We start from the raw sequence: 23,353 nt of genomic DNA, 5'->3' as shown, positions 1-23,353 counted from the left end.
GCTGAGATTCCTGCAGACCTGAGATTCCTGCAGACCGCGCGTCACAATTCCTCACAGTCTCCTCCTGCCGTTATCAGTCACTTCTGCCCGGAACCATCATGGTGGACGCGTTATTCTAGACTGTGACGTAAGGCTGACACTAGAGAACGCTGCGCACAGAGAAGGCGTCTCCTCGGCTTCTATTACAGGTATGTCTCGACGCCATTTTACTGGAGATTAAATCACATTGTAACAATGTAAGAGGCGTCAGTAAAATGGCTCCGCGGTGAGGACAGGTAGGCTGACATCTATGATAGGCGTGACAGGCAGCCAATGGCGTGTTCTGATTGTTGAACTGACCAATCACAGCTCTAGCCTTGTAGGTTTCCTCTGCACTGATAATTCCGCGCCTCACTAGAGATCCCACATATCCCTCCACCAAGTCCCACGCACTTGAGCCCTCGGTCGCCGTCTTGCGAGAGGGAATCGAAGTACCCGTTGCCATAGCGACAGCGTCCTGGTAGCAGCTTCCGGCGGAAGTGGAAACGACAAGGGGGAGGAGGGAGAGGTAGAGAGGAGGCAAAAGAGAGAGAAGCGCCAGGAGCCTGAGGCAGGGAAGGCACCACGTGACCCCGGGGTAGGTGGCGCTGACGTCACGCTGTCGTGACGCCATCTCTGACTTTGTGGTTGTTTATTGACGTCATCTGTTTCTTGTATGTGACGTTCACCCTGGACCCTGAGCTGTGGGGTCAGAGCTGCTGCTTGAGGGGCTTCAGGGGCTGTGGTGGTGGGGGGTCTGCTGTCCCCTGGTGTACTACAAGTCCCAGCAGCCCCACAGACTGCCTCAGTGTGTCCTGTAGGACGGCGCTGCCCCTTGAATGGTCCTCACATTGAGGGCACAACATTACTGTGTCCGCAGGGTCTCTGCTCCACTGTTCTGGGGGTCTGCCCTATATATGCTGTTTACTGCCCAGGACGGTGATGGAGGGTTCAGGGGGCTGTGCTTCATACTGAGGACTCCTGAGCCCCCCTGACTGCAGGTGGCACGGGGGGTGCAGTGCGTTGTGACGGGGGGGGGGGGTGCAGTGCGTTGTGATGGGGGGGGGGCACAGTGCAGTGCTACAGGTGAAAGGGGCGCAGTGCTACGGGGGGCGCAGTGCCGCTCTAATGTTGGTGACGGGCGGGTGCAGTGCTACAGGTGACGGCGGCGCGGCAGAGGGTGCAGTGCGGTGCTATGGGTGATGTGCAGTGCTACGGGGGGGCGCAGTGCTATGGGTGATGGGGTGCAGTGCGGTGCTATGGGTGATGGGGGGGTGCGGTGCTATGAGTGATGGGGGGTGCGGTGCTATGGGTGATGGGTGGGTGCGGTGCTACGGGGGGGCACAGTGCGGTGCTATGGGGGGTTGGTGCGGTGCTACGGGGGGGCGCAGTGCTGTGCTATGGGTGATGGGGGGGGTGCGGTGCTATGGGTGATGGGGTGCAGTGCGGTGCTATGGGTGATGGGGGGGTGCAGTGCGGTGCTATGGGTGATGGGGGGGTGCGGTGCTACGGGGGGGGGGGGGGGTCGCAGTGTGGTGCGCAAGAGAACATCATACTTATTGGGTCCTGACTGCCCCAGTGAGTGTGGTGCCCTATTCATGGTCGGCCAGGCGCAGCGCCGCACATTCCTCGGGGACCGTCCCTGATACTGCCGCTTCGTCCCATTCATTAGAGGGGGTTTCCATGGCCGTCCATTCTCCCATCTCTCGGACATTAGGGGCCACCTCTGGGGAGCTGTGATACTCGGGTAATTGTGTGTTGATGTGTTTGACCTCCTCACCGTTTCTCCAGATCTCTACCTGCTGTCGGTGACTTGGATCATTGCTGCATCCATAGGCCGAGAGCCTGTCCTCCTTTTATGTCTCACAGCTGAGGGTTTGTTACAGGGCTGTGCAGCCAGTATAAAATGCACAGACTCCTAACCTATAGAATACGCTGGGTTCAGTGCAGGATGAGCTGTAAATGATTTCATAATAATTTGGGAAAGTTCTGAAATGTCCTGTAAATGTCTGATCTGTTCCTGATCGGAGGATCGTAGCTGAGATGAATCTGTGCAGTTTCAGTAGTGACCAGTGGAGTCGGGGAAATCGAGGAGTCGGCGGTTTGTCTTGCTGACTGCACGGCCCTGATATTATCTGTGGACGAAGCGCTCCTTGTGGTGTGAGGTCTGAGCAAAGCAGCAGAGCTCACCCCTTCTGCCAGTTCTGAGCTATGAGCGCCTCTGACCGGTGCCAGTCCGGGATAGTAATCCTCCCTGTGGACTAATGGGGGGGTGGTCGACCTTTCTAGTAATCCTCACTGGTCTGATTGGGGTGATATATCCCGGGTCTGGATGACACATGGCCGCTGCTCTGATTGCATTGTGTGGTCAGGAGAGATTCCAGGTGGAAGCGGCGTCTGCGTACCAGGCCGATCACAAGCGATCCAACCCAAGCATCTGCATCTATGGGGCAGGGCTCACACTGCTGGGGGCTACAGCCTTGTGTTTAAAGGGATGGGCCAAGCACTATGGGCCCCAGACTTCTCCCTTCCTCTCTTTTTGTCACTTGGCTTTTGTTCACATCACATTTGCTGTCTTCATCCGTAAATACTTCAGAGGTCTAATGCAAACATTTTCAAAGAGCTCTACACTGTGTGCAGAATTATTAGGCAAGTTGTATTTTAGAGGATTTTTATTAATGATCAACAACTATGTTCTCAATCAACCCAAAAGACTCATAAATATCAAAGCTTAATATTTTTGGAAGTTGGAGTGGGTTTTTTTAGATTTGGCTATCTTAGGCTGCGTGTCCACGTTCAGGATGGCCGGCGGTATCGCCGGAGCGGCAAAGCCCCGCCCCCTTCTGGGACACGATGATGCCGGACGTGTTAACTGTACACATCCGGGATCATCACCCCCCTCCCATAGGGCCCTGTGTTATGCCTTGCGGGGACGCTGCGTCCCCGCAAGGTGTACGGACATGCTGCGATCTGAAAAGACGCGCAGCATGTCCGGAGTCGCAGGCCCGCCGCGTGCGTGTTTCCACGCATAGTGGACATGGGATTTCAAAAAATCCCCTCCACTATGCTGGAACATCTGGACGCTGCGTGTTTGACGCTGCAGCTCTGCGCAGCGTCAAACAAGCAGCGTTTACTGACCGTGGACACACACCCTTAGGAAGATATCTGTTTGTGCAGGTAACTATTACTGTGCAGAATTATTAGGCAACTTAATAAAAACCAAATATATTCCCATCTCTCGTTTATTTTCACCAGGTAAACCAATATAACTGCACAAAATTTAGAAATAAACATTTCTGACATGCAAAAACAAAACCCCCCAAAAATGAGTGCCCAATATAGCCCCCTTTCTTTATGATGACACTCGGAAGCCTTCCATCCATAGATTCTGTCAGTTGCTTGATCTGTTTAGGACCAACATTGCGTGCAGCAGACACTGTTCCGAGAGGTGGACTGTTTTCCCTCCCTGTAGATCTCACATTTTGAGGGACCACAGGTTCTCTATCAGGTTCAGATCAGGTGAACAAGGAGGCCATGTCATTATTTTTTTTTCTTTGAGACCTTTACTGGCCAGCTACGCTGTGGAGTAGTTGGAGGCATCTGATGGAGCATTGTCCTGCATGAAAATCATATTTTTCTTGAACGATACCGACTTCTTCCTGTACCACTGCTTGAAGAAGTTGTCTTCCAGAAACTGGCAGTAGGTCTCGGAGTTGAGCTTCACTCCATCCTCAACCCGAAAAGGTCCCACAAGTTCATCTTTGATGATCCCAGCCCATACCAGTAACCCACCTCCAACTTGCTAGCGTCTGAGTCGGAGTGGAGCTCTCTGCCCTTTACTGATCCAGCCTCTGGCCCATCAAGAGTCACTCTCATTTCATCAGTCCATAAAACCTTTGAAAAGTCAGTCTTAAGATATTTCTTGGCCCAGTCTTGACGTTTTATCTTATGTTTCTTGTACAAAGGTGGTCGTTTTTCAGTCTTCCTTACCTTGGCCAAGTCCCTGAGTATCGCACACCTTGTGCTTTTTATTACTCCAGTAATGTTGCAGCTCTGAAATATGGCAAAACTGGTGGCAAATGGCATCTTGGCAGCTTCACGCTTGATTTTCCTCAATTCATGGGCAGTTATTTTGCGCCTTTTTTGCCCAACACGCTTCTTGCGACCCTGTTGGCTATTTTCCATGAAACACTTGATTGTTCGGTGATCACGCTTCAAAAGTTTGGCAATTTCAAGACTGCTGCATCCCTCTGCAAGACATCTCACAATTTTGGACTTTTCAGAGCCCGTCAAATCTCTCTTCTGACCCATTTTGCCAAAGGAAAGGAAGTTGCCTAATAATTAAGCACACCTTATATAGGGTTCTGATGTCATTAGACAACACCCCTCCTCATTACAGAGATGCAAATCACCTGATTTACTTAATTGGTAGTTGGCTCTCAAGTCAAGCCTGAACAGCTTGGAGGAGGACAACATGTATAAAGGGTATCATGTGATCAAAATACAAGTTGCCTAATAATTCTGCACACAGTGTAATCACCCAACAGATGCTTAATGGGGTGGTCCCAAAATATCACCTATCCATAGTATAGGTGATCTCGAAGACCCCCACACCCGATGATGGCAATGGAGGCGAATGTCCCCTGTGGGAATGGAGCAGGAGTGAAGATGCCCGAACATCGCAGCCTTCATTTCTCTGTATTGATGAGGGTCTGGCTCCCACATCTGACCACTGCTCATATAAAGGACGAATGGATGGTGGTCACACGTGCACTCCCGCGCCATTAACATGGGAGTTTAGGACCCTCAGCGATCATACCTTTATCGTCTGTTCTGTCCGTTATTCATCATAAACAGACTTTTTGGGAGTAGGAAGGATATTTCATATATCAGAGCGGAAACCATCACAGATCGGCAGAGACGCTGCTAATGGCACATAGCAGCTTGTCCTGGAAACCCTCCCAGTGGCTGAGAAGAGCAGCTGCCAGGTAGAAGCCTCGGAGTAGTGGAGAAAGGGTTAGAAGTGTCTCAAAGTATAAAACAATCCCTGCAGATATCTCCCCTTGTCCCTGAGATGCCTTGGATGGAAGGTGCGTTAGGACCCAGCTTTCATGTTCGGAGCAGATCTGCACAACTCATTCTGGTACTTTCTCTTGGTACATTCTCCGTCCTTGAATCCACGAGAACGTCACCACAGCAGCCACACATGTTCTGGATGCCGCCTCTGCTTCCCCAGTGGCAGTCGTATATCACTGCTCTGGATGCCGCCTCTGCTTCCCCAGTGGCAGTCATACATGACCGCTCTGGATGCCGCCTCTGCTTCCCCAGTGGCAGTCGTACATCGCCGCACTGGATGCCTCCTCTGCTTCCCCAGTGGCAGTCGTACATCGCTGTTCTGGATGCCGCCTCTGCTTCCCCAGTGGCAGTCGTACATTGCTGTTCTGGATGCCGCCTCTGCTTCCCCAGTGGCAGTCCTACATCGCTGTTCTGGATGCCGCCTCTGCTTCCCCAGTGGCAGTCGTACATCGCCGCACTGGATGCCTCCTCTGCTTCCCCAGTGGCAGTCGTACATCGCTGTTCTGGATGCCGCCTCTGCTTCCCCAGTGGCAGTCGTACATTGCTGTTCTGGATGCCGCCTCTGCTTCCCCAGTGGCAGTCGTACATCGCTGTTCTGGATGCTGCCTCTGCTTCCCCAGTGGCAGTCGTACATTGCTGTTCTGGATGCCGCCTCTGCTTCCCCAGTGGCAGTCGTACATCACCGCTCTGGATGCCTCCTCTGCTTCCCCAGTGGCAGTCGTAGATCTCCGCACTGGATGCCGCCTCTGCTTCCCCAGTGGCAGTCGTACATCGCTGTTCTGGATGCCGCTTCTGCTTCCCCAGTGGCAGTCGTACATCGCTGTTCTGAATGCCGCCTCTGCTTCCCCAGTGGCAGTCGTACATCGCTGTTCTGGATGCCGCCTCTGCTTCCCCAGTGGCAGTCCTAAATCGCTGTTCTGGATGCCGCCTCTGCTTCCCCAGTGGCAGTCGTAGATCTCCTCACTGGATGCCTCCTCTGCTTCCCCAGTGGCAGTCGTACATCTCCGCACTGGATGCCTCCTCTGCTTCCCCAGTGGCAGTCCTACATCGCTGTTCTGGATGCCTCCTCTGCTTCCCCAGTGGCAGTCGTAGATCTCCGCACTGGATGCCGCCTCTGCTTCCCCAGTGGCAGTCGTAGATCTCCGCACTGGATGCCGCCTCTGCTTCCCCAGTGGCAGTCGTAGATCTCCGCACTGGATGCCTCCTCTGCTTCCCCAGTGGCAGTCGTACATCTCCGCACTGGATGCCTCCTCTGCTTCCCCAGTGGCAGTCCTACATCGCTGTTCTGGATGCCTCCTCTGCTTCCCCAGTGGCAGTCGTAGATCTCCGCACTGGATGCCTCCTCTGCTTCCCCAGTGGCAGTCGTACATCACTGTTCTGGATGCCGCCTCTGCTTCCCCAGTGGCAGTCCTACATCGCTGTTCTGGATGCCTCCTCTGCTTCCCCAGTGGCAGTCGTAGATCTCCGCACTGGATGCCTCCTCTGCTTCCCCAGTGGCAGTCGTACATCGCTGTTCTGGATGCCGCCTCTGCTTCCCCAGTGGCAGTCCTACATCGCTGTTCTGGATGCCGCCTCTGCTTCCCCAGTGGTAGTCGTACATCACCGCTCTGGATGCCGCCTCTGCTTCCTCAGTGGCAGTCCTACATCGCTGTTCTGGATGCCGCCTCTGCTTCCCCAGTGGTAGTCGTACATCACCGCTCTGGATGCCGCTTCTGATCCTGGAACACCTTTGATCAATATTTCATGGATCCAGCTGAAATCCACTCAGAGGGAAGCGTAGAAGCTGCTCTTTGCTTATTTTCTTTCCTTTTGAAACCAACTATTACGTCTCTACGTTTTCTGCTCTTCATTGTGAAAATTAAATCACGTTGGTGTAAATGAGCGTTTCCACAATACGGACATGTTGCTGTTGTCGGCCTTGCAGACACCATGTTTTCTAATCCTGGATCCTTTAAGTGTGGTCAAACTCTAGAGGGATTGGGTGGATGAACAGTCAGATTTTCATCCATTTCCAGCCATATCTGACTGGACTCGCCGCTCGATGGCAGACATCTGGTGTAATTCTGCCTTTCCATATTGATTAGTTTCGGTCGCTCCATGCCGATCTGCATCGCAGAAGTGAGAGCTCAGACAAGGCCACCGAGGACTGCAGATATTGATCGTTCAGATAACTATGATAGCTGTGATCACCTATCACCATCATTGATGAGAACAGACGTTACAAGACTTCCTGTGACCTGAGCAGTCAAGCACACGCATAAACATGCACCTCCATTAACTTCTGTGGGAACCGTAATGCTCATGCTTTACCACCACCCAAGAGGCAGTATACCGTTGTGGTCATGCATGCAAATTACTGCTCCAGTCACACGGGGGGGAGTATGGGACAGCAGAGATGTGTAAGCGACTGATATCTTGCTGCAGGAGAACGGTTACACACAGGAATAGCACAGGAGAGCTGAGCGTGCAGTAACCAGGATTCACTGGACTAAGCTTGGAAGTAGTGGCCGGACTAAAGTCAGGCGTAGCTGAGAAGATAGCTAGATCCTGGACTGCAGAAGGGGCCAGCTCCTGGAAAAGCAGGGCAGTCATACGTCTCAGGTGGAGGAGCGGGCCATTGTAGCTTATGCCAGTCTGGGGCCTTCTTCCACTAACCGTCTGTAAATGATGTACCACCCTACAAAGACTTCAAACCAGTGTTGGTGTGAGGACCTCTTTGCAGGCCTTATTCTTCTGTTGCCTATTTTTGGGTAATAAAACTGCTACAGAAACACGTCCTCTCCTCCGCCCCAGTCCCACGACTTTACTTTCCTACCTCTTATTTAATGCTACAATCCATGTAGAAATGTTCTGTGAATTGATGCATTCCAGTCACCGGGAGTAGATGGTTTTGGTCTCAATCTCTTCCGTTCTCGTCGCTCTGGATCTGCCAACCTGCAGTTTGAGACACACAAGACTTCAGGGGGCTGAAAATTAGCCGAAACCCGGAATGTTTTAATTTCCTGGACACGGGAAGCTTTGTGGAGGGGCATCAGGCATATTCCCAATACTAAGAGCAGTCTGCTCCATCAGTCCGAGAACTTGTCAGCCATGTTTCTGTTTCTCCTGATGGTCCGTCCTCGATGCTACAGATCTGTCTTCCGCTTCGATAGACGGACAGATCAGTGCTCCCTTATGGCCGTTCATGGCTCAGGTCGCTGCACATGCACTTCTTAAGCTACGTTCACATTTGCGTTGTTGGGCGCAGCGTCGGCGACGCAACGTAAAACGCATGCACAATGCAGCGTTTTGTGACGCATGCGTCCGACGTTTACATGAAATTTGACGCTCAAAAAACTGCATCATGTAGCGTCGGCTGCGGCCTGACTGTTGCGCCCAAATGACGCATGCGTCACAAAACGCTTGACAACGCATACCGGCGCATGTTCATGCGCCCCCCCATGTTAAAGATAGGGGCGCATGACGCATGCGTCGGTATCCGTCGACGGCGCTGCGCCCAACAACGCAAATGTGAACGTTACCTTACTGATGGTCTCCTCACCTGGTAACGTACAGGTCCTTATTACTTTATACATTACCAGAGAAAGGAGCCCATCAGCAGGATGCGCAGTGATGCAGGAAGTACTGTGTGGAGTATCTGTGCTTGCTCTCCATGACACCTCTCTCTGTAATGATAAAATCTGTTTATTACTGAATGTCGGAGCAGTTGGTTTCCACCTAATGCTCCTCAGCGGCTGCTTTCCGCTCGCCCTGCTCCTCGTGCCGCTGCGGCAGTTCTCGCTGACGATACTTGTGGTTACAGAAGACGAACTGGTTCTGGTGGTTTCTGTGTGGAAGGAAATATCTGCAGAAGTGAGAACTGTTCACACTCCGGAACTGAGTGATACCCACATCTCACATCCGTACCAAGAGGCAACATAAATACTGAGTGACGCCAGGCGGCCGCGGCTTTAAAGGGGATTTTCAACCTAAGTTTTAAGTCCCTTATATTTTTTCGCACGGATATAAAAGTAATGTGGGTTTTATGCTCTGGTCACACACACAACCTGCCGTATAATGCCTTACTGAGCGACTATTGGGTGAGCTCCCACAATGCACTGCAGCCTGGTGACAGGAAGGCAGCAGGACTCTGAGCACAGCTTTGGCTGTGAATGGAGCATTACTCCTGCTGAAACTGGGGATCAGTATGTGACTGGTAAATAAATAAATAAATTAAAAAAAAAATAATATATATATATATATATATATATATATATATATATATATATATATATATATATATATATATATATATATATATATATATATATATATATATATATATATATATATATATATATATATATATATATATATATATATAGTACAGGCCAGAAGTTTGGACACATCTTCTCATTTAAACATTTTTCTGTATTTTCATGACTATGAAAACTGTACATTCACCCTGAAGGCATCAAAACTATGAAATAACACATGTGGAATTATATACTTAACAAAAAAGTGTGAAACAACTGAAATTATGTCTTATACCTTATACCTGTCTAGGTTCTTCAAAGTAGCCACCTTTTGCTCTGATTACTGCTTTGCACACTCTTGGCATTCTCTTGATGAGCTTCAAGAGGTAGTCACCGGGAATGGTCTTCCAACAATCTTGAAGGTGTTCCCAGAGATGCTTAGCACTTGTTGGCCCTTTTGCCTTCACTCTGCGGTCCAGCTCGCCCCAAACCATCTTGATTGGGTTCAGGTCTGGTGACTGTGGAGGCCAGGTCATCTGGCGTAGCACCCCATCACTCTCCTTCTTGGTCAAATAGCCCTTACACAGCCTGGAGGTGTGTTTGGGGTCATTGTCCTGTTGAAAAATAAATAATGGTCCAACTAAACGCAAACCGGATGAAATATCATGCCTCTGCAAGATGCTGTGGTAGCCATGCTGGTTCAGTATGCCTTCAATTTTTAATAAATCCCCAACAGTGTCACCAGCAAAGCACCCCCACACCATCACACCTCCTCCATGCTTCACGGTGGGAACCAGGCATGTAGAGTCCATCCATATCACCTTTTTTGCGTCGCACAAAGGCACCGTGGTTGGAACCAAAGATTTCAAATTTGGACTCATCAGACCAAAGCACAGATTTCCACTGGTCTAATGTCCATTCCTTGTGTTCTTTAGCCCTAACAAGTCTCTTCTGCTTGTTGCCTGTCCTTAGCAGTGGTTTCCTAGCAGCTGTTTTACCATGAAGGCCTGCTGCACAAAGTCTCCTCTTAAGGCTACTTTCACACTAGCATTGTTTGCTGTACGTCGCAATGCGTCGTTTAGGAGAAAAAACGCATCCTGCAAAGTTGTCCGCAGGATGCGTTTTTTCCCCATAGATTTACATTAGCGACGCACTGCGACGTATGGCCACACGTCGCAATCGTCGTGCGACGGTTGCGTCGTGTTTTGGCGGACCGTCGGCACAAAAAACGTTACATGTAATGTTTTTTTGCGCGTCGTGTCCGCCATTTTCGACCGCGCATGCGCGGCCGAAATTCCACCCCCTCCTCCCCGGACCTTACAATGGGGCAGCGGAAGAGTTGTAAGACTGCTTCCGCTGCCCACGTCGGGCATCACTTTCACAACGTGCGTTGGCCCCGTGCCGACGCTAGTATGAAAGAAGCCTATCAGTTGTTGTAGAGATGTGTCTGCTGCTAGAACTCTGTGTGGCATTGACCTGGTCTCTAATCTGAGCTGCTGTTAACCTGCGAGGCTGGTGACTCGGATAAACTTATCCTCAGAAGCAGAGGTGACTCTTGGTCTTCCTTTCCTGGGGCTGTCCTCATGTGAGCCAGTTTCTTTGTAGTGCTTGATGTTTTTTGCCACTGCACTTGGAGACACTTTCAAAGTTCTCCCAATTTTTCGGACTGACTGACCTTCATTTCTTAAAGTAATGATGGCCACTCGTTTTTCTTTACTTAGCTGCTTTTTTCTTGCCATAATACAAATTCTAACAGTCTATTCAGTAGGACTATCAGCTGTGTATCCACCAGACTTCTGCACAACACAACTGATGGTCCCAACCCCATTTATAAGGCAAGAAATCCCACTTCTTAAACCTGACAGGTCACACCTGTGAAGTGAAAACCATTCCCGGTGACTACCTCTTGAAGCTCATCAAGAGAATGCCAAGAGTGTGCAAAGCAGTCATCAAAGCAAAAGGTGGCTACTTTGAAGAACCTAGAATATAAGACCTAATTTCATTTGTTTCACACTTTTTTGTTAAGTATATAATTCCACATGTGTTAATCCATAGTTTTGATGCCTTCAGGGTGAATGTACAATTTTCATAGTCATGAAAATACAGAAAAATCTTTAATTGAGAAGGTGTGTCCAAACGTTTGGTCTGTACTGTGTATGCATGTGTGTGTGTGTGTGTGTGTGTGTTGTGTGTGTGTGTGTGTATATGTATGTTAATCTTAAGCTTAATGTTTTATAAAAATTGTTGTTTTTTTTTGGCCAACAGCTATTTCAGTTTCATATATCTAATAACTGTTGGACACAGTAATGTTTCTGCCTTGAATTGAGGTTTATTGTACTAACAGAAAATGTGCAATCTGCATTCAAACAAAATTTGACAGGTGCATAAGTATGGGCACCTCACCAGAAAAGTGACATTTATTTAGCAGATCCTCCTTTTGCAAAAATAACAGCTTCTAGTCGCTTCCTGTAGCGTTTAATGAGTTCCTGGATGAAGGTATTTTTTACCATTCCTCTTTACAAAACAATTCCAGTTCAATTAAGTTTGATGGTCGCCGAGCATGGACAGCCCTCTTCAAATGATCCCACAGATGTTCAATGATATTCAGGTCTGGGGACTGGGATGGCCATTCCAGAACAGTGTAATTGTTCCTCTGCATGAATGCCTGAGTAGATTTGGAGCGGTGTTTTGGATCATTGTCTTGCTGAAAGTTCCATCCCCTGCGTAACTTCAACTTTGTCACTGATTCATGAACATTATTGTCAAGAATCTGCTGATACTGAGAGGAATCCATGCGTCCCTCAACTTTAACAAGATGGAACCTCCACCAAATTTTACTGTGGGTAGCAAGTGTTTTTCTTGGCATGCTGTGTTTTTTTTGCCGCCATGCATAACGCCTTTTTGTATGACCAAACAACTCAATCTTGGTTTCATCAGTCCACAGGACCTTCCAAAAAGAAATTGGCTTCTCCAAATGTGCTTTTGCATACCTCAGCCGACTCTGTTTGTGGCGTGCTTGCAGAAACGGCTTCTTTCGCATCACTCTCCCATACAGCTTCTCCTTGTGCAAAGTGCGTTGTATAGTTGACCGATGCACAGTGACACCATCTGCAGCAAGTTGATGCTGCAGCTCTCTGGAGGTGGTCTGAGGATTGTCCTTGACTGATCTCACCATTCTTCTTCTCTGCCTTTCTGATGTTTTTCTTGGCCTGCCACTTCTGGCCTCAACAAGAACTGTACCTGTGTTCTTCCATTTCCTTACTATGTTCCTCACAGTGGAAATTGACAGGTTAAATCTCTGAGACAGCTTTTTGTATCCTTCCCCTGAACAACTATGTTGAATAATCTTTGTTTTTAGATCATTTGACAGTTGTTTGGAGGAGCCCATGATGCCACTCTTCAGAGGAGATTCAAACAGGAGAACAACTTGCAAGTGGCCACTTTAAGTAGCTTTTCTCATGATTGCATACACCTGGCTATGAAGTTCAAAGCTCAATGAGGTTACAAAACTAAAAAAAGTGCTTTAGTAAGTCAGTAAAAAGTAGGTAGGAGTATTTAAAACAAGAAAATGATAAGGGTGCCCATACTTATGCACCTGTCAAATTTTGTTTGAATGCAGATTGCACATTTTCTGTTAGTACAATAAACCTCATTTCAAGGCAGAAACATTACTGTGTCCAACAGTTATTGGATATATGAAACTGAAATAGCTGTTGCAAAAAAAACTATTTTTATAAAACATTAAGCTTAAGATTAATAGGGGTGTCCAAACTTTTTTTTATTTTCTGGGATGTGCAGTGACTTGTCACTGTTTTTACTTGTACTGTATGTGACTGTACTAATGGACATTTCTTTTTCTTTTTTTTTCTTTATAGAGAGAAATGACATCAAAATGAGGAAAAATCACTGGAGACCCGGGCACGACGATGGCACTCTGGGGCAAGTGAGACAATCCTGTTTTGTGTGTGCGCTTAAAAAAAAAAAAACAAAGCAAAAAAACACAACAACTCTGCAGCTCACTGTATAGATACCGTATATACTCGAGTATAAGCCGAGATTTTCAGCCCAAAAAAATGGGCTGAAAGTGCCCCTCTCGGCTTATACTCGTGTCATGGAAGGCGGGGGGGTCGGCGGGTGAGGGGGAGCGACGCCTGTCAAATACTCACCTGCTCCCAGCACTCCTGATGCAGTCCCTGCATGTCCCACGGTCTTCGGGCGCGGCAGCTTCCCCTGTTCAGCGGTCACTGGTACCGCTCATTAAAGTTATGAATATGGACTCCACTCCCATAGGGGTGGAGCCGCATATTCATTACTGTAATGAGCGGTACCACATGACCGCTCTCTACAGGAAGAAGCTGCCGCGCCCGAAGACCGTGGGACATGCAGGGACTGCGCCAGGAGCAGAGGGCGCGATGACTTATTAGTGTGCGCGCCGCTCTCTGCCTGAACAGTCAGTGCGGAGAGACAGGACGCTGAGGAGCAGCTGACAGCGATGAGAGGTAAGTATGTCATTTTTTTTTTTTTTTTTTTTTGTGCAGCAGCAGCATTACATGTGGCACAATGCTGTATGGAGCGTCTATGGGGCCATAAAGAACTGCATGGAGCATTATATGTGGCATCTATGGGGCTATAACTGCATGGAGCATTATATGGGGCATCTATGGGGCCATAACTGCATGGAGCATTATATGGGGCATCTATGTGGGCCATAACTGCATGGAGCATTATATGGAGCATCTATGGGGCCATAAAGAACTGCATAGAGCATTATATGGGGCATCTATGGGGACATAACTGCATGGAACATTATATGGGGCATCTATGGGGCCATAATGAAGTGCATGGAGCATTACATGGGGCCATAAAGAACTGCATGGAGCATTATATGGAGCATCTATGGGGCCATAAAGAACTGCATGGAGCATTATATGGGGCATTTATGGGGCCATAAAGAACTGCATGGAGCATTATATGGAGCATCTATGGGGCCATAAAGAACTGCATGGAGCATTATATGGGGCATCTATGGGGCCATAACTGCATGGAGCGTTATATGGGGCATCTATGTGGGCCATAACTGCATGGAGCATTATATGGAGCATCTATGGGGCCATAAAGAACTGCATAGAGCATTATATGGGGCATCTATGGGGCCATAACTGCATGGAGCATTATATGGGGCATCTATGGGGCCATAATGAAGTGCATGGAGCATTACATGGGGCCATAAAGAACTGCATGGAGCATTATATGGAGCATCTATGGGGCCATAAAGAACTGCATGGAGCATTATATGGGGCATTTATGGGGCCATAAAGAACTGCATGGAGCATTATATGGAGCATCTATGGGGCCATAAAGAACTGCATGGAGCATTATATGGGGCATCTATGGGGCCATAACTGCATGGAGCATTATATGGAGCATCTATGGGGCCATAAAGAACTGAATGGAGCATTATATGGGGCATCTTATGGGGCCATAAAGAACTGCATGGCGCATTATATGGGGCCTATTTTGTATGGAGCATCTTATGGGGCCATAATTAACAGGATGGAGCATTATATGGGGCTCCTGATTCAATATGGATATTCAAAAACACTTAACCTACTGATGTCTCAATTAATTTTACTTTTATTGGTATCTATTTTTATTTTTGACATTTACCTTTAGCTGCTGCATTTTCCACCCTAGGCTTATACTCGCGTCATTAAGTTTTCCCAGTTTTTTGTTGCAAAATTAGGGGGTCGGCTTATACTCGGGTCGTCTTATACTCAAGTGTATATGGTACATAAGATTCTACATGCAGCCACCACTAGGGGGAGCTCCCTGTATACCGAGATACATGATTAGATCCTGTCCGCAGCCACCACTAGGGGGAGCTCCCTGTATACGGAGATACATGGTAAGATTCTGTCTGCAGCCACCACTAGGGGGAGCTCCCTGTATAGAGATATATGATAAGATCCTGTCAGCAGTCACCACTAGGGGGAGCTCCCTGTATATCGAGATACATGATAAGATTCTGTCTGCAGCCACCACTAGGAGGAGCTCCCTGTATACAGAGATACATGATAAGATTCTGTCTGCAGCCACCACTAGGGGGAGCTCCCTGTATATAGAGATACATGATAAGATCCTGTCAGCAGTCACCACTAGGGGGAGCTCCCTGTATACAGAGATACATGATAAGATTCTGTCTGCAGCCACCACTAGAGGGAGCTCCCTGTATATAGAGATACATGATAAGATTCTGTCTGCAGTCACCACTAGGGGGAGCTCCCTGTATATAGAGATACATGATAAGATTCTGTCTGCAGCCACCACTAGGGGGAGCTCCCTGTATATAGAGATACATGATAAGATTCTGTCTGCAGCCACCACTAGGGGAGCTCCCTGTATATAGAGATACATGATAAGATTCTGTCTGCAGTCACCACTAGGGGGAGCTCCCTGTATACAGAGATACATGATAAGATTCTGTCTGCAGCCACCACTAGGGGGAGCTCCCTGTATATAGAGATACATGATAAGATTCTGTCTGCAGTCACCACTAGGGGGAGCTCCCTGTATATAGAGATACATGATAAGATTCTGTCTGCAGCCACCACTAGGGGGAGCTCCCTGTATACAGAGATACATGATAAGATTCTGTCTGCAGCCACCACTAGAGGGAGCTCCCTGTATATAGAGATACATGATAAGATTCTGTCTGCAGTCACCACTAGGGGGAGCTCCCTGTATATAGAGATACATGATAAGATTCTGTCTGCAGCCACCACTAGGGGGAGCTCCCTGTATATAGAGATACATGATAAGATTCTGTCTGCAGCCACCACTAGGGGAGCTCCCTGTATATAGAGATACATGATAAGATTCTGTCTGCAGTCACCACTAGGGGGAGCTCCCTGTATACAGAGATACATGATAAGATTCTGTCTGCAGCCACCACTAGGGGGAGCTCCCTGTATATAGAGATACATGATAAGATTCTGTCTGCAGTCACCACTAGGGGGAGCTCCCTGTATATAGAGATACATGATAAGATTCTGTCTGCAGCCACCACTAGGGGGAGCTCCCTGTATACAGAGATACATGATAAGATTCTGTCTGCAGCCACCACTAGAGGGAGCTCCCTGTATATAGAGATACATGATAAGATTCTGTCTGCAGTCACCACTAGGGGGAGCTCCCTGTATATAGAGATACATGATAAGATTCTGTCTGCAGCCACCACTAGGGGGAGCTCCCTGTATATAGAGATACATGATAAGATTCTGTCTGCAGCCACCACTAGGGGAGCTCCCTGTATATAGAGATACATGATAAGATTCTGTCTGCAGTCACCACTAGGGGGAGCTCCCTGTATACAGAGATACATGATAAGATTCTGTCTGCAGCCACCACTAGGGGAGCTCCCTGTAGTGAGAACCTACAACTTGTGTTTTTTCTGTGCAGATTTGTAACTGTAGGGTTTCTTAGTAGCAGCACAGTGATTGAGATCTCTGACGTCTCGCGCTGTTGTTGATCTTTTTCTTTGCTGTTTTGCAGCAGATGTGACGCGTTTACTAATGAGTGGAGAGAAACCTGCGTGAGTGTGCATATGTTGGCATCTTTTCTCCCAACACATCGGCTCTGCTCCATTGCTTCTGCAGGTTTAGGGTGTCGGAGTGGTAATGATCTCCGCCCCTGTGTTGGCCCATTATTCCTTCTTCCATTGATTAGTCGGACTGTGTACATGTCTGCAGTGTCTCCACCAATCCTTAAAGGGAACCTGTGACCCCCAAAATGGAAGGTGAGCTAAGCCCACCGCCACCAGGTGCTTATCTACAGCATTCTGTAATGCATTCTGTAATGCTGTAGATAAGCCCCCGATGTTACCTGAAAGATGAGAAAAAGACGTTAGATTATACTCACCGATGGGTGTCGCGGTCCGGGGCCTCCCATCTTCTTACGATGATGTCCTCTTCTTGTCTTCACGCTGCGGCTCCGGCGCAGGCGTACTTTATCTCCTTGTTGAGGGCAGAGCAAAGTACTGCAGTGCGCAGGCCCCGGGAAAGGTCAGAGAGGCCCAGCACCTGCGCACTGCAGTACTTTGCTCTGCCCTCAACAAGGAGATAAAGTACGCCTGCGCCGGAGCCGCAGCGTGAAGACAAGAAGAGGACGTCATCGTAAGAAGATGGGAGGCCCCAGACCGGACCGCGACACCCATCGGATCGGACCGCCCCTGGGTGAGTATAATATAACCCCTTTTTCTCATCTTTCTGGATACATCAGGGGCTTTTCTATAGCATTACAGAATGCTGTAGATAAGCCCCTGATGCTGGTGGTCTTAGCTCACCTTCCATTTTGGGGGTGACAGGTTCCCTTTAACATTAATGTCCAGTCCTGCCCCCCACAAGAGACGCCATGTGAGAGCACCCCAAAAGTCAGTCTTATATGGCTCCTCAGTGAAATGTTGAGGGCCCCCGGCTCCCAGAGTAGCGGCGTATTGTGTACTTGTGCATTGTCATACTGCTGGGGTGTGTGCTATCTGCTCCTCCTGGGCTTCCTGGTTCATGATGAAAATGCCAGAACCACAGTGAGGACTGACACTTGAGGAGGGAAGGGGTTAACCCTGTGTAACAATGCAGTGTTTGGATCTGTGATCCGCCTCGTGGCTTCGGTCCTGTTCACGGTCCATTACGGACCTGGTTTTGGGCGTTACCGGATCTGGTAGCCGTCTGCTGCCATTTACGAGCTGCGTGCTTCAGGTGCAGAGTTGTTTAGACGTCGGTCACAGATTGTACTTTGCTCTTGTTCCTGGAATGACGGCAATAGCGAGGCAGGAAGAGAACTGTCCCCAGTCCGGGTGCTCAGAGCGCGGGGACTTGGTACAGCTGGTCTCAGTCGGATCTGTCTGCCGCACTCAGGACGCAGCGCTCACCCCCAATAGGTTCCTGCCCAACCCCCACAGAGTTCAGACAATCATGGACCGGAAAAGCGTCGGCTCCGCTCTGCCGTCATCGCTGAGATCTGGTGTGAGTGCAGCACACTTTGTGCCGCCATGTTGAGAGCAGTAACCTCTTGTCGTCCTGCTGTCGCAGCGGTTTTCTAGGGGAGAGCCGTCACTCCCATCACCATTTTGGGTTGCATATGACCACTTAATACTTCTTATTCATTTTTTTCTAATGTGAGAGGATTAAAAAAAGCAATTCTATTATGTGATAAAAAAATGAAATGGTTTGCTCTGCAGGAGAAATATTGCGCTCTGTGGTTACACTCTCCGTGTTTTCGGCCGTGGCGCTAACTTAAGGTCTTATGCTGCAATTGCTTTTGTGGCATTTTTATTAGTAGCGTTTTGAGTATGCACAACATTGTAACTTGTTGATCTTTACACGTTTGGTACAGAAGTAGTGCTTGTGTACTGGGGGAGTCGTGTCTGGATATCTAGGACTCCTGACAACACTGTGATTAGGGTTACTACTGACCTGGTCCTGACGTGGTGTTTGGGGTTGGGAACTTCCCCTCCAAACATCCAGGACTCCTGACAACAGCATCAGTGTGATTAGGGCTGGTCCTGACAGTGTTTGGGGTTGGGAACATCCTCTTCTGGATATCCATGTTTCCCGACAGTAGTACCTGTGTAATTAATTATGGTCCGGACATGGTGCTTGGGGTTGCGAGTGTGCGCTCCCAACCCCAGAGACTCTTGTCAGCAGTGCCAGTGTGATTAGATGTCTGGAGTTGGAGCATCCTCTCTGTATGTCCATGATTCCTGACTGTAATATCTGTGTGGTTAGGACATTCCCTGACATGGTGTTTGGGGTTGGAGCTTCCTCGGTACTTCCAGGACTCCTGACAGCAGTATTAGTGTGATTAGAGCTGGTCCTGAAATGGTGTTTGGGGTTGGAGTGACCTCTCTGTACATCCAGGACTCCTGACAGCAGTGCCAGTGTGATTAGTGCTGGTCCTAACATGGTGTTTGGGGTTGGAGTGACCTCTCTGTACATCCAGGACTCCTGATAGCAGTGCCTGTGTGATTAGTGCTGGTCCTGACATGGTGTTTGGGGTTGGAGCTTCCTCTGTACTTCCAGGACTCCTGACAGCAGTGCCGGTTGTTGTGAACTCTGTTTTCAGGCTCCCTCTTGTGGTCACAGGTGGTATTGTGTGACTTTTGTTTTGGGCTCCCCCTGGTGGCTTTGTTTGTTATCCTGCGGGTCTGTGGCTGATCAGCTGCCTCGTTATTCACTTGGGAGTTTCCTATTTAGCTCTGTTTCACTTCCACTTGTTGTCGGCTGTCAATGTATTCAGTGCTATTCTGATTACTCCTGATTATCTTCGGTTTCAGTCTCTTCAGGAGAAGCTAAGTTCTGTTTAATTATTTTTTGCTCATCAGTCTGCAATATGATTTCTGTGTGTGATGAGTTTAGTCCAGCTTGCTAATATGTGATTTCTTGCTGCTGGTTTGCTCTGGGGTACAGAGTTGCTTCCCCCGCACCGTTAGTTGGTGCTGGGGCTCAAGCAATCTCTGCGTGGATATTTTGAATAGGGTTTTTAATTGACCGCACAGTTCCCTTTCTATTTTCTGCTTTCTAGTGTTAGCGGGCCTCATTTGCTAAATCTAATTTCATCTCTGCGTTTGTGCTTTCCCCTTAACTCACCGTTAATATTTGTGGGGGGCTATTCTATATCTTTGGGGTCATTTCACTGAGGCAAGTGAGGACTTTCGTTCCCTCTAGGAATAGTCAGTTTCTCAGGCCGTGAAGATACGTCTAGGATTTTCAGGTAACGTTCCATGGCTACCTATAGTTGTTTGCGGATAGGATCAGGTTGCGGTCAATTCAGTTACCACTTCCCCAGAGTTTGTAGTCTGTTTAGTTACTTAGCTAGTCCTACTTGCGATCCTTGCCACTAGGATCATAACAGCCGGTGTGATTAGGGCTGGTCCTAACACGGTGTTTGGGGTTGGAGTGACCTCTCTGTACATCCAGGACTCCTGATAGCAGTGCTGGTCCTAACACGGTGTTTGGGGTTGGAGTGACCTCTCTGTACATCCAGGACTCCTGATAGCAGTGCCGGTGTGATTAGTGCTGGTCCTAACATGGTGTTTGGGGTTGGAGTGACCTCTCTGTAAATCCAGGACTCCTGACAGCAGTATTAGTGTGATTAGGGCTGGTCCTGACATGGTGTTTGGGGTTGGAGCTTCCTCGGTACTTCCAGGACTCCTGACAGCAGTATTAGTGTGATTAGAGCTGGTCCTGACATGGTGTTTGGGGTTGGAGTGGCCTCTCTGTGCATCCAGGACTCCTGACAGCAGTGCCGGTGTGATTAGTGCTGGTCCTAACATGGTGTTTGGGGTTGGAGTGACCTCTCTGTGCATCCAGGACTCTTGACAGCAGTATTAGTGTGATTGGGGCTGGTCCTGACATGGTGTTTGGGGTTGGAGCTTCCTCGGTTCTTCCAGGACTCCTGACAGCAGTGCCGGTGTGATTAGTGCTGGTCCTGACATGGTGTTTGGGGTTAGAGCTTCCTCGGTACTTCCAGGACTCCTGACAGCAGTATTAGTGTGATTAGAGCTGGTCCTGAAATGGTGTTTGGGGTTGGAGTGGCCTCTCTGTACATCCAGGACTCCTGACAGCAGTATTAGTGTGATTAGGGCTGGTCCTGAAATGGTGTTTGGGGTTGGAGTGACCTCTCTGTACATCCAGGACTCCTGACAGCAGTGCCAATGTGATTAGTGCTGGTCCTAACATGGTGTTTGGGGTTGGAGTGACCTCTCTGTACATCCAGGCATCCAGGACTCCTGACAGCAGTATTAGTGTGATTAGGGCTGGTCCTGACATGGTGTTTGGGGTTGGAGTGGCCTCTTTGTACATCCAGGACTCCTGACAGCAGTGTCAGTGTGATTAGTTCTGGTCCTGACATGGTGTTTGGGGTTGGAGCTTCCTCGGTACATCCAGGACTCCTGACAGCAGTATTAGGCCGGGGACACACTGGTGCGAGATACGGCCGAGTCTCGCTGGTTAAAAGCAAGCTGTGGCACCTGCACTCCGGAGCGGAGCGTGCAGCTGCATAGCAATACATGGAGCTGCACGCTCCGCTCCGGAGTGCCGCTGCCACTGCTTGCTTTTAACCAGCGAGGCTCGGCCGTATCTCTCACCAGTGTGTCCCCGGCCTTAGTGTGATTAGTGCTGGTCCTGACATGGTGTTTGGGGTTGGAGTGACCTCTCTGTACATCCAGGACTCCTGACAGCAGTTCCGGTGTGATTAGTGCTGGTCCTGACATGGTCTTTGGGGTTAGAGCTTCCTCGGTACTTCCAGGACTCCTGACAGCAGTGCCGGTGTAATTAGTGCTGGTCCTGACATGGTGTTTGGGGTTGGAGTGACCTCTCTGTAAATCCAGGACTCCTGACAGCAGTGCCGGTGTGATTAGGGCTGGTCCTGACATGGTGTCTGGGGTTGGAGCTTCCTCTGTACATCCAGGACTCCTGACAGCAGTGCCGGTGTGATTAGTGCTGGTCCTGGCATGGTGTTTGGGGATGGAGCTTCCTCGCTACTTCCTTCCAGGACTCCTGACAGCAGTGCCGGTGTGATAAGGGCTATTAGTGACCCGGTTACATGAGTGCTGCCGGATCTGCTCCTCTACAGTGTTCTGCTTATAATGGGGGCCGGTTTCGCTGCTCTGCTGCTTCTTGGCTTACCAGTATCAGTAGACTGTAGAAGTAATAACTGTCAGCACAAAAACCCTGATGACAGCAACTCTGAAACACAATACTCTGGATTCACATTTGGCATCTGCAGCAATTTTTTTTTCTTAATTTTTTTATCTTTTTCCAGCTGAATGTTACTTTAGATTCCATAACAAAATATAAGTCCATGAACGCCATGTATTTTTGCACTTTTGTAGCATTTTAGTACGTGACAATTTTTTTTTAAAAAAAATTTATTGATTTTTTTTTTTTTTTTCTTTCTGGGCCTTTTTTTTTCTACATGATATTCCTGAAAACACCTTTAAACTTTTTTTTTTTTCTACTTTTTTTTTTTTAAACTTTTGCAAAGGTTTAGAAAGCTGCAAACTAATGTGTGTATGAGGGTCTGTCTCTTGACACCTTAGGTAATCGGTGGACACTAAGTAGTGGGTTCAGGGGGGGGATCGGATGGAGCGCAGATCAGTTTCAGCTCTTGTTCTAGACCAGTGAATATAGGACGAGTCTTCCCCTCGGGACCCACAGAGATGTGGCTGTAATGTAATCCGGGCCGATCTCCGCTATCTGATCCCCGGCCTCCATGCAGCAGCACCCAGTAAGGTGTCCTATAGGTGCTCGGCCCTATGCTCCACCATACACAGGCTGTGAACTTTGCACACCCGGTTTGTGTAGTTCTGCATGTGACTGGAGCGTGTCGGTCTTGGAGTGGATAATGAGAGAACCGCCTTCTTGGGGCTGTCTCTTTCATGTGTGACTGTGTCTGTAATCTAATGCTTTTTCAGCTGACTTCCTGAGCAGTGCAGGAAGAAGCCAGACAGTCTGCGAGAGAGCAAGAGACAGCAGTGAAGGGGTGAGAGTCAGCTCTAGGGAAGGAAGAGGGCAAGACACCGACCAGAAGAGAAAAAGTTTGGAAAGTTGTGCAAGAAGTTCCTCCGGCGAGGCGATCCCTGAGATCTACAGGTTGGATTATACCGTACTTTCTATTCCTCCTTCGTAGCTGACTCGCTCAATCGCTCTCCTCCTTTTTTCCTCTGGTCATTTCTTGTATTTATATCCTTTTGATCTTTTTAGTTTTCTCTTACAGCTGTCTCTTTGATTCGCCTGTACTCTCTCACTGCCTACATCGGTCAGTCCCTACCCTCTAACGTAAGCAGCCCCTCAAGCTGGCGGACCCTCCTGTCTAGGGGGCTCTAGTCTGGCAGACAGGGTTAAAGCTGGAAGAGACATTATTCTATGGGGGTGTTCAGGTCAAGAATGTCTCTTTATTTTAGGGGAAAAATAAATATCTGCACATTTGATGGCAAAATTGTAGAATTTTGTGAGATTCCTTGAGCA

General features: G+C 48.7%; 1 protein-coding gene across 7 annotated transcripts in view; it reads left to right on the top strand.

Moving 5' to 3' along the window:
* Nucleotides 1-49: 49 nt before the first annotated feature.
* The window catches only part of MGAT1 (alpha-1,3-mannosyl-glycoprotein 2-beta-N-acetylglucosaminyltransferase), a 32,735-nt gene continuing 9,431 nt past the window's right edge, over nucleotides 50-23,353 (top strand). Inside the window, exons 1-3 of one of the 7 annotated variants that reach the window (XM_077286311.1) lie at nucleotides 345-616; nucleotides 13,205-13,268; nucleotides 22,801-22,978. The gene's annotated coding sequence lies outside the window, so the exon portion shown is untranslated. Of the gene's footprint in view, nucleotides 189-344; nucleotides 617-13,204; nucleotides 13,273-18,121; nucleotides 18,350-22,800; nucleotides 22,979-23,353 lie in introns of those variants that run through there. The other 6 variants (XM_077286312.1, XM_077286316.1, XM_077286315.1 and 3 more) reach the window with 6 other exon arrangements.

The sequence above is a fragment of the Ranitomeya variabilis genome, chromosome 2 (genome assembly GCF_051348905.1).
Source record: "Ranitomeya variabilis isolate aRanVar5 chromosome 2, aRanVar5.hap1, whole genome shotgun sequence".
Taxonomy (NCBI): domain Eukaryota; kingdom Metazoa; phylum Chordata; class Amphibia; order Anura; family Dendrobatidae; genus Ranitomeya; species Ranitomeya variabilis.
Note: the sequence above shows the minus strand (reverse complement) of the source record. Positions and strands in the feature narration are given on the sequence as shown.